The sequence below is a fragment of the Botryllus schlosseri genome, chromosome 2, assembly GCF_051294905.1.
Source record: "Botryllus schlosseri isolate E-star chromosome 2, Bs_hap1, whole genome shotgun sequence".
Classification (NCBI taxonomy): domain Eukaryota; kingdom Metazoa; phylum Chordata; class Ascidiacea; order Stolidobranchia; family Styelidae; genus Botryllus; species Botryllus schlosseri.
Genome location: NC_137237.1, coordinates 37137346 through 37149564, shown reverse-complemented (window position 1 = coordinate 37149564; position 12219 = coordinate 37137346). Strand labels below are relative to the sequence as shown.

The following is a 12219-nucleotide window of genomic DNA, read 5'->3' as shown; positions in this document are numbered from 1 at the left end:
TCGATATTGCCCACGCCGAGTCGCGAGCCACGCATCTTTTCATCGTGGAGTATTGCTCCCATATAAATCAAAGTGGTGTAGCTGCACATAATACACCTACAAACTATATCCAAGCGATCGCGACTCGCAAGTGTGTTATGTTTATTCCTGGCGCGTTACCGCTAGAATATTAGCATTCCGATACATTCGTACCGCTCTGACTTTCACGCTCAAAAGGTGCCAGTCAGATTATAGATAACTAACCTACGGATAGATGGGCAACACGTGATTCACGGTCGAGAACCCAGATGCCGTCAGATTTGTTGTCGCTTCATAGCATGAAGCGGCAGGTTATTGGCCAGATTGATGTTTGGTGCAGATAGGATATAGGGCAATCACAACAGGTTATTTAGTGATACAGCACACAGGCACTGGCGCGGCTATCATTGCATTAATATCAGGAGGATATTTCATGAGCAAAATAAGTCATGATATTCACTCTATTATTAATTGGTTTCAATATTGATTTCGGCTGAGATTTCCTTGAACTATTTTGGTTTGTATAATCATTAGAGCGGCCATGTTTTGATATGTCAAAATCGTAGTAGTACGAAAGTTGCCTATTTCTGAGCCAAAAACGTTTTTTGATGCTTAACTACTTCGTTAGGACAGCTATAGTTCCTACCAGAAATGAAGATCGAAGAAGTTGGCTACAATTTTAACATTATGTGGTCAAAAAAACGCCCTAATAATCAGAGATAGGTTTTAGTATGTATTGCTATAATAAAGACAATATGTTTGTCATAATCCAGTCATAATTGATATGGAATAATTATATTTCGAATTACTGACTGAGGATATCATGTGTGCGTAGGGCTTGGCACAATGATTCTCGAATCTGAACATAATATGATTGCGGTGGAGGATACATCAACGAGTCACGACTGGAGCTATTTCACTTCAAAGTCAGCTGTCATAAAATAATCCAGTTTTTGGGCAACATAGTCTTCTTGCTTTGCATGTTGATACTGCCTAGCCATGCAAAGATTCCTCCTATGTAAAAAAGAGGTAAACCAACACTATGGCTGAAACCTTGACGTTGGTGTGTTGGCTTTTGTCCAATATCAGCTGGCAGTCCACTTCGCAATGGTGACATATCAAACTGACACATATATCCTCAGTATTTATTATTTTCGATATTTAATATTATATTATGTATTGGGGATGCATCGTAGGGCTTTGCCGATCTTTTCATTGCCTTTGATTGGGTGACATGATGGATGTCGTATGCTAGCTGTGAAATATCCGGATTTGTCCGTCTTCTCCCCATTTGTCTCTGCAATCACAATCCCAGTCAATAATCTAACGCAGGGGTGGGCAAACTACGGCCCGCGGGCCGCATGCTGCCCGCAACACCGTTCTGTGCGGCCCGCGAGAGTCTAAATAAACTTTTTAAAAATATTGATACAATGCGTACTAAAAATCGAATTAATGCAGGGACTTGATCAACTTTTTCTTAGTGTATTTCACCTTGATAATTCTTAGACAGTGCATCTGAAGAGGCGCGCGCAGCTGAGCTCGACTGAAAAATGCGAACGTTCCAAGGGCCAACTTGGGCATTTCTTCGATGAGACGATCGCATAGACCCACCATATTCCGTGACGTGAAAATTAGGCCTTCCATTGTGGGTTTTGCCATCATTCGTTTTGGCTCACCACGACTTGAAGCATATTTCTAAATTACATGATGACCCGAAAATACCTCGAATAATAACTATGAGGAACTGACCTTCCAACTCAATAATCGATCCGAAAATTCACCCAGCCATGCAATTCTTTCATCGTCCAGGCTGCATATCGGATAACTAATGCGGCATGTGACGACATTGATTATTGAACCATCTGTTTTAGGTCATAAAATCAAGCCCCTTGTTATATAAGTGAAAATTCGTTACTCATACCTTTCCATCATCAGAACAAAATCAGATGTACCGGTTGCTCCCATCCCTTTCAAACAATTTCCAACTTTGTGACTCAATACACCTGTAGCCAAACTGACATTCATCTGGCATGAAAAACGGTCACATTTCAGCCCAGTGAATGATTGCAAGCGCATCATCTATACCAGTGCTTCTCAACCTATTTCAGTTCGCGTCCCACTTTCCATCTAAATTTCATTGCGTGGCCCACCACACACCCTTTCGCGACAAACGTTCAAACCACTACAGACAATAGAGCGAATAGCTGTGGGACTCATGCACTTTGGGACCAAAATCACATTTTCTCCATAAGGCTGTATTGAGTTTAGTCCGAAAGTGCACGAGCCCCGCAGGCCCGTCAATTACATGTTCCAGAATCATCATCCAAAAGTGGAAGAAAACGTTGAAAATATTGACATTTTTCGACTTGGTCTTCGTGGTAGAGAACAGATCTACAAATTGGGATCTATCATCGTTTCTTAAAATGTCTTCGCGGCCCAAGTGGGCCGCAGCCAACCGGTTGAAAAGCACTGATCTAGACCAGAGGTGTCAAACATATTTTTTGCCTACTTTAGATCGTGGATTTAAATCAACATGGGCCAATGTAAATCCGGACTGGTAAAGTGACAGGCTGCGCGACTCCACGACAAACAGTTTTTGGATATCCGTCCATAATATATCTTGCCCTCTCCCATTCATGTTCATGTATCGAGATCCCTCTGCTTTCGATGAATAGAGAGTTCCGTGTGGCTGTTAGGATATAAGAATATATCGGGTATGGAATTTCGGGTCTGTTTTCACATGGTAGGCCTACTAACATTTAATTTTCATAAGTCAAGTAATACCCAAAATTTTCGTTGCGCTTCGCGCGCAGTAGATACGGCGTGACAAATATGTTTAAACGAAAGTATCACAGTAAGTATACCCCCCCCCACCATAACATTTGATACTATCGTTTCGCAATCTAGCAGTAACATGACGTGTCCAAATCCGGAAAAGTGAACCTTTACTTTTTTTAACGTTTGACTTAGACCTGTTCTAGCAGACCACCGTTGAAACTTTCTGGACAAACGACACATTATATATTACCGCTTTTTTTGTATTTTTCTCCAAATTACGGGCATTATTGTCATTGTTTCAGTTATTGTGTAAACATTTTGAAAACATACGAACTGCCATATTTTTAATTAACGTTTACTAATCGCGCAAAGTGTTGAAGCCGTATCCGACACAACTTGTCACCAATGCTCATTGACTAAACTAGGCGCCTTATAATATGGGGGAGGGCACCATGCCATGATATTCTCTAAAACGGGGTGTTCAAGTAAACAAAGAATTAGTAGCACATTCCATATCAATACTATCATTTACATCCCATGATATGGACGACTGCCTATTCTGTCAAAAATTGACCCCGCCTGGGATGCATCAATATGAATCAAGCTCTTTACTCCTTCCTCATAGCTTTTGGCAGTCCATGCGAACGAATTACGATAGTTTTCAAAACTACTAACTTGAGTAGCTTTAAAGTCAGTCAATTCTAATTCTACTCCAAGTAGTTTTAGGTTGCTTATGGAAGAAGTACTTCTACTCATACTTGAGTAGATTTTTTCATCGCTACTTGTACTTCTACTTGAGTAGCTTTCTTGACTACTTTGACCACCTCTGGTAGTGCTCACCGTACTACAATATAATATGATCTAAAATTATCAGGTAAAGCTACCTTGAGGAGATGCTGAGGATCGGCGCATAGAAAAATTGGCCTTTCAGGAGCCTACGGATTTGGATCAGTAAAGAGTCCATCTAATGGAATCTTCTTTGTCCCAGCAATAACCTGGGCCTAATTTTCACGTCACGGAATATGGTGGGTCTATGCGATCGTCTCATCGAAGAAATGCCCAAGTTGGCCCTTGGAACGTTCACGCAAGATGTGCTAGAGGCATTTTTTGGAAATTTAGTAAGATACTTAAACGTAATAAGGCGTTAGATTATTGACTGGGATTGTGATTGCAGAGACAAATGGCGAGAAGACGGACAAATCCGGATATTCCACAGCTAGCGTACGACATCCATCATGTCACCCAATCAAAGGCAATGAAAAGATCGGCAAAGCCCTACGATGCATCCCCAATACCCAAGCGAAAGTCGATTGAATAATATATATATAAGATAATATTAAATATTGAAAATAATAAATACTGAGGATATATGTGTCAGTTTGATATGTCACCATTGCGAAGTAGACTGCCAGCTGATATTGGACAAAAGCCAACACACCAACGTCAAGGTTTCAGCCATAGTGTTGGTTTACCTCTTTTTTACATAGGAGGAATCTTTGCATGGCTAGGCAGTATCAACATGCAAAGCAAGAAGACTATGTTGCCCAAAAACTGGATTATTTTATGACAGCTGACTTCGAAGAGAAATAGCTCCAGTTGTGACTCGTTGATGCATCCTCCACCGCAATCATATTATGTTCAGATTCGAGAATCATTGTGCCAAGCCCTACGCACACATGATATCCTCAGTCAGTAATTCGAAATATAATTATTCCATATTAATTATGCCTGGATTATGAAAACATATTCTCTTTATTTAGCAATACATACTAAAACCTATCTCTGATTATTAGGGCGTTTTTTTTGACCACATAATGTTAAAATTGTAGCCAACTTCTTCGATCTTCATTTCTGGTAGGAACTATAGCTGTCCTAACGAAGTAGTTAAGCATCAAAAAACGTTTTTGGCTCAGAAATAGGCAACTTTCGTACTACTACGATTTTGACATATCAAAACATGGCCGCTCTAATGATTATACAAACCAAAATAGTTCAAGGAAATCTCAGCCGAAATCAATATTGAAACCAATTAATAATAGAGTGAATATCATGACTTATTTTGCTCATGAAATATCCTCCTGATATTAATGCAATGATAGCCGCGCCAGTGCCTGTGTACTGTATCACTAAATAACCTGTTGTGATTGCCCTATATCCTATCTGCACCAAACATCAATCTGGCCAATAACCTGCCGCTTCATGCTATGAAGCGACAACAAATCTAACGGCATCTGGGCTCTCGACCGTGAATCACGTGTTGCCCATCTATCCGTAGGTTAGTTATCTATAGTCAGATAGCATGTTGATGATTATTGTTGTTGTGATTAAAGATTAATTGTCTGGCGTTCTCAGTATCGCAATGAGAGTTACCTAGTTAGTTAACTACTCAGTAGGATACGAGTTCCTACAGTGGCAAGTTATCAACTAGTCCGTTTATCACAAATTAATACCCATTGACCAAATTCAAAATCTGTCCACGCTGAAGTGATTTGGTGGCTGACTAGCTTTTGATTGCGATGAAAGCAAGCACTCGCGTAGCTAACAGATCTAGTATTGATTTACATACCACGCTTTGGATATCGGTGAGATGATTCGTAGGATTGAGCCAACACTAGGGTTACCATATTTTGAGATCCTAAGAAGAGGACACTTTTGATAAATTCTGAAAACTCCAGCACCGGACAAGAAAAATGGTGATTTTGAATATTGTACGACCTATAGTACTGTGTTGACTGAAAAAAGGGTCATCACTTTTATTCAACTCCCAATTTACCGGATTTTCACGGATGTTATGACGTTCGCTGCGTCGGAGTCGCCTTTATCATGGCATTTTATTACTTGTCCGAGAGAAAGAGGACAAATTCCCAAAAATTAGGACATTTAGGCGTCCTCCCAGGACACTTTCAACTTTAAATAGAGGACGTATGGTAACCCTAGCCAACACTGTCTACTCAGAGACACATATTCCCAATATCGGTATATCTAATGAATATGATGATCTGTAATTTCGATGTTCCGATTTACATCATTAATCATAGCATGAAATATTAACGAGATCGCCATTATATGAGAGCACAAAAATCGAACGTCGGTGTAGGCTATTTAGTGGAACGTAGAAGTGAACGAAATAGTCATCCTTGGCAATCGTGTTGAAATAGAAGTATAACATCTGAAATTTAAGTAACATTGTAACCATCTAACCACTTGCGTAAGTAACGTAGTTAGGAAAAACTGCTCGAGTACATGTACTTCTGAAAACGAGCAGTATTTCGTTATTGACCACGCACCTCCATTGGAAAGTGAACTTGTGATAGTCACTAATAATGTTGGGGTTTGGTTTTGTACGAGTTTGACATCACATCAGTTTTCAACGCAGAAGATATGACACACATGAGGAATCATACGTAGCCGCAAATCAGGATTTTGTGCCGAGATGACATCACGAATCTTCAATTGTGACGTCCCATTTGATCGATATTATAATCTGGCTCCATGGAAATTAGCATGACAATCCATCGCATGATCTGAATCCGTGCAAATCTGCTCATCCCTTGTGCACTGACCAATATATAGTCAGTAAATATATATCTATCACATGAGTTAGAGAGCAAAACTGTGTATTCAGTAACGTATCGTGGAAATTTCGTCCAAGTGTATAACTTATTCGTGTATTCGACATGGGTGGTTGCGGCCCGCGGAGCCTACGAAGTTTGAAAAGTGACCCTTAACCCATATTGAATTGGCGACTGCTGTCTTACATCGACGTTTGCGACACTGAGAACTGCACGTCAAATGTATTGATTGACACGGCTTATAACCGTGCGGACATAGACCTTAAGGGGATCTAAGCTTTTGATATATAGCCTATTCGCCCTCGTCGCTCATTGAATATTCATGCAATCGTAATTTACGATAATTATTATAAGTCTTGGTAGTCCACTAATAACATCACATGATTTTCCGGTTCGCCCGCAAGATGCTGAGTGAAAAGACGGGAAATAAAGTTGCTGCGCCGTTTTGTCCGCCTCCAACTATAACACTTCTCGCGAAAGCCAGCTAATATACGCAATCACTTTATCAAAGCAACGGGGAGATAGCGAGTTTGTATCAGGTAGGCTATATATAGTGGAATAGACGATATCTATATATCGAGATGCACAATACTTTGAATTTCAGGATATGTCTCATTTAGCGTCGTACGACAATGGAACTGCTCTCCGTAGTGTGGCCGATTGGTCGAATCTTCGAATAAAACCGGTTCCCCGTTTTGTTTACCTTTTACTGTTCAGTTACATTACTACGATCACCGCATTTGCTCTTCTCGGGAACGGAATATTCCTAGTGACTTCCTATGAGAGCAAGGTCAGTGCACCTTCCTATTTGTCGACAAATGAAGGTATGCGAGGCTTTGTTGGAACGGGCAATAGTCAAAATTGGTATCCGATAGATCGCAAAATCTAATATGATAAAATCACTCTTTAATACAAACGTGAATATAATATATCTGACATTGCCGAAGCAACACGGCCATAGTCGTCAATTCCAATGACTCTTGCAACGTATTCACTCAGAGCATATACGGATTTAGATTCAAAGAAGAACTTAGATTACATGTAAGACTAAATAGTATATTCATATTGAAATGAACCCGAATATTTTCGGCTGACACTCGTCAGGGGTAATCGTCAGCAACTAGTAGAGAATGGGAAAGAACATTGTATATCAACAATCGTATCACAAAATATGACGTCACCAGCATGAAATTTCGAATGAGAGAGCGTTCAATGTACTATTTTTAGGTGATACACGAACTCCTTTTGTTGACAGAGTTTTGGTTGGTGTATTTTGATAAAAGTTGATTCCAAGGCACACAAATGGAATTGTGAACGGTCTCGACCTACGATTCGAAATCGGTCGTCTCGATAGCCTTGGAATCAACTTTTATCAAAATACACCAACCAAAACTCTGTCAACAAAAGGAGTTCGTGTATCACCTAAAAATAGTACATTGAACGCTCTCTCATTCGAAATTTCATGCTGGTGACGTCATATTTTGTGACGATTGTTGATATACAATGTTCTTTCAATTCTCTACTAGTTGCTGACGATTACCCCTGACGAGTGTCAGCCGAAAATATTCGGGTTCATTTCAATATGAATATACTATTTAATTGTATATTGAAGTTCTGTACCTCCAAGAAGCTCTTCACATGTAAGACTGATGACAAATGCTAATACGGGTTAAGTAACAAATCATTTTGTAATGAATATCAAAAGCAAGAAGAAAAATGTTGAAGGCCTCTCGTTTCAGACTATTGCTTATCAGACAGTTGCTTGGAGTGAATTCATTTGTCGACTTTCAGAATCTGCAACGACCCATACATTTCATGCTTCAGAATCTGGCGGTGACTGACTTTTGCAGTGCGTTATTTGGCGGGTGTATTAATATAACTACCACTGCAGCGGGATACTTCCACCTCGGCCAGGTGGTTTGTGATATGGAAGGTTTCGTCATTGGAACGTTCGGCAAAGCATGGTATTTCTTTACATTCTTTAAAAGTCATGACACGGATCGAATAGCGTATGTTGTTGGTATTCATGGTACATGAAAGACCATAGCCTAAAGTCACGTTACCCCAGAACGATGTTCCTTATTGAAATTCACTGTATTCGACTTGAAGCATGGCCTCATCACCAGTGGTGGCCATACGATTGAGGGGCCGTGGGCGAGACTTCCGGGGACTCCTATAAGTAGGTATACTTACATGAAGTAGCCTACTCTAGTGTCTAGTCCAGGGGTTCTCAGCCCTTTCTTGGCCGTGGCCCATTTTCCGGTTTGAGCATGTGCTGTGGCCCACCTCTTATCTTGAAGTCATAGTCCTGTTCAATGCGTGGTAATCGACGGCGCCGACATGCCTATTTCTCAAAATATGCGCATTTTGCCCTTAATTTACTGATGACATAAAAATGTAGACCCCGCGCGAAGCGCGACGAAATTTTTTTAAGTCGTATAAACACCCTCCAACAAACGACCAACGAAATAATCTTGGCCCTCTTCGAGGTTCTGCAATGGGGGGTTTTGGTGCATTAGTTACGGCCTTGGTAGATCATAGGCTGAACTCTGGTGTATATCATGATCGTCCGCTGCTCCATTCGCATCGCAAAACACAATGATCAAATCCACGCATCCACTGTGTGATTGGGATTTTAGTTCCACTATTGCGAGGAATAATATATTCATTTTGGATCAGGTTCCAACAATTTATTGGTGAATGGGGTACTACAGAGTAGAGAAAGTTTTTTTTAATATGCATGCAATAACACATCTGGTACCAAACCAACTGAAGCGGCGATGTCAGAATATTCAATCCAACGATACAATCAATTCATGTGAGTCTTACATTATGTACAATGATATCAGGGCGAACATTTTAAACCAAATCCAAAGTTTAATGCACTCTGCTAAATCCTCATTCCATTACGATTCGTTGCGGTGGTGCAGTATACCTACCTCCACCAGAAGTTGCTAATAATTTGCAATTATGGCTATTTTTTATCTTACAATAACACGATTTCCCTAAGTACAGTAAATCTATACATCAATTATACTTCGCTCCGAGTTTATTGCACACTCCTTTCAACGGCATACGACATATGCCCCAGCCCCCGCCGGAATACTTGGTTACTTCAGCATTACATTTCAGTTATTATATAGCCTACTCGAAATTATTTTAGTTGCATTTAGCCGTAGGTTGTCATAGCCATTGGAAAATGCCGCCGTTTCTCCCTGGCGTTTATAACGTGTACATGCTGACTCCATACATGCCACTACGTGTCATCAGAGTCTGATGGAAATACGTATAATTAGATAATATGAATATATTTTTAGCGATAAAGATAACAAATATAACTAAACTTACATTAATTCTAAAATTTTCTAAATAGCTTTGTGGCCCACCTCAAATGCTCCTGTGGCCAACCAGTGGGCCATGGCCCACCCTTTGAGAACCCCTGGTCTAGTATAACTAGTCTTCTTCCATATCTACTTAACATTTTAGGATAAGCTACTGACCCTGTTCGATTTGGATTTTGTAAACTGCGAAGTATATTGCTCTATGTCTGCATCATTTTCATGAGAGCTGTTGTATGAACAGCTGAGCGAAATACCCAAGGTAACTGAATGTGTTTTCAAAAATACCACCGCGTTATAATTAAAGGTGGCCAGCAATGAATTACTTCAGCTAGGATTACTTCCTTCACTTTGATACAGAGTGGAAACTAGTTTTGGGACATGGTTGCATCATCTTTAGAATGGAATTGTCCTGTCAACAGGCCGAAATAGAAATTGTACCACGCTAACTTCATGCATTTTCAAACATTGCGGCTATTTGTAGGGTCATTTGTCATTTCATATTGGTAGGGAAGATTCACACTACGAGTTCAAAAGTGGTGACCTGCGACCTGCGACAGTATACGACCCATCGACCAAATCTCGTTTTGACACTACTAACCTGTGTAATTTTCAAATCTTCAAATCTTATTTTTTACTTCTTCGTGAATAGTCTTGACACGTCTTTATAATTTCCACTTCCAGACGAGACTACTTCGACAATCACTGGTCATATTGGCACTTACTTTGTTGCGTCAGTCACGATGCTGCACCATTTAATTTCGAGAGCATCCATCTCCGACTAAGTGCGAAAGGTTTTTAACATCTCGAAAAAATATAAATTTTTCGAACTATCCCCTTTTGAGTACTTTTCGTATTTTAATTGTCAACTTCCAATTGATGTAGTTTTTACAAATGTCCAAAATTGTTATTTCCACTCGAAATTCACGGCATTACTGCTACTCAAGCCCCTACTGTACTTGTGATACATGTAGTATACTTTAACCACCCCGGCTATTTGGTTGACAGTTATATGCATGAACCGCTACTCGCCCCTGTCAATCATCCGTTCTATCGTCAAGTAGTCTGGTAACTCACTGATAAGGTCTTTCCATTCAGGCATTGTAAATTTGACTATAATATGCATCCTATCGTTCTCAAGATACCTTGTGGTATGCAGACCGTTCGGAGTATATGTACCACAAGTAAAGCATGGGCGATACGGTAAGACACACTGACAGTAGAGAGTGTTGATGGAATATCGTGAGTATCGTAATTAATACTCGTATTAGGAAGGCAAGGTATTCAAGATCGTGACATTTTGAAGTCAGTTGGAAAATTCGCGGTGTATCTACTCTCATGTCGCAATATCTCGTTACTCGGGGGGTCAGCTCACTAGTGGTTAGGTTTGATGTAGGAAGAGTTTTGCTGTAATTGATAAAGTTAGTCGGATACATCTAATCGCGAGACTGAAATGGAGGCCCGAGGAGACTAAATTAAAAATTTCAGTTAGAAGAATGATCCTCATGGTTTGATTTAGGATCTATGTTTCTTAAGAGACTCTTTGGGGTAGGGCTACAGAACTTTAATACACATTTTAATAATATATTCATGGCAGATATATATTAAAACCCGAGGCTTTTCGAGATGACACTCTTCAGGGGCAATCGTCAGCGAATGGAGAATTGTATAAACATGCATCTAGCTACATTACATATAACCAATTATGACGTCATAGAAACTAACAACATGAAATACAGGCAAACCGCGGGCGCAGCTAGTGGCCAATTTTTAGATTGACTAAAAATTCCTTCTGTTGACGCAAGCGCGGTCGGTGGATTTTAATGAAAGTCGATTCCAGTGCAGACAGATGGAAATGAGTGCGGCCTCTACCTAATATAGAGATTCTTTCATGACGATAGTTTTTTGCGCAAGTTGCATTCTCAGCCAAATGCTTGCCGATGACAGAGTTCATAGCCATGGCCTGATTACGTTCTGGTAATCGCAGATCACTTACGGCTGCATGTTATGAACAACTCACGGGATCGCGGACAATATCCAGTAAGCGAGGCATGAACAGTGGATGATGGACACAGTACAATTCATCGATATCATAATTCAGAATTCTCTACATTGGTAATTTTCTTCTGGTTCCCGACGGATTTACGCATGCGGCTACGCAGTGCTTTCCAGTAGCATAATTAGACGCGGTGAGATGATTTCGATCTGCATTTGACGAATATCTAATTACTATACCTGCGTAGAACAGTCTACCGATCGATAGCGACATCGGTGATGGGATTTGAACCTGATACCCAATGGAATCGAGTTCACAGCTTAGTATTTGATCCATCATCCACAGTACCGATCGATTGTAATGTTTAAAACAACAATCAATTAAAAAAAAACATGTTTAAAACAGGGCCCATGTTTAAAACATGTTTATTTTAACCATTACGTCACGCATATTCAATTGTCACGTCGCACATATTCAATTGTCACGTCATAGTGGTTGATATTCACAATTGAAAATA

At 40.1% G+C, this 12219-nt stretch overlaps 1 protein-coding gene and 2 long non-coding RNA genes across 3 annotated transcripts in view; 1 reads left to right on the top strand and 2 right to left on the bottom strand.

Moving 5' to 3' along the window:
• Positions 1–12219, bottom strand: part of LOC145434596 (uncharacterized) — a 269611-nt gene that overhangs the window by 235642 nt on the left and 21750 nt on the right. The window lies entirely within an intron of this gene.
• On the bottom strand, positions 1150–2765 carry LOC145434550 (uncharacterized). The gene is made up of 3 exons (XR_013913452.1): positions 2528–2765; positions 1510–2043; positions 1150–1315 (listed from the first exon to the last, which is right to left on the bottom strand). It is a non-coding gene; the product is annotated as an uncharacterized LOC145434550 (long non-coding RNA).
• Positions 3775–4166, top strand: LOC145434551 (uncharacterized). Its single transcript, XR_013913453.1, has 2 exons — positions 3775–3914; positions 3971–4166. It is a non-coding gene; the product is annotated as an uncharacterized LOC145434551 (long non-coding RNA).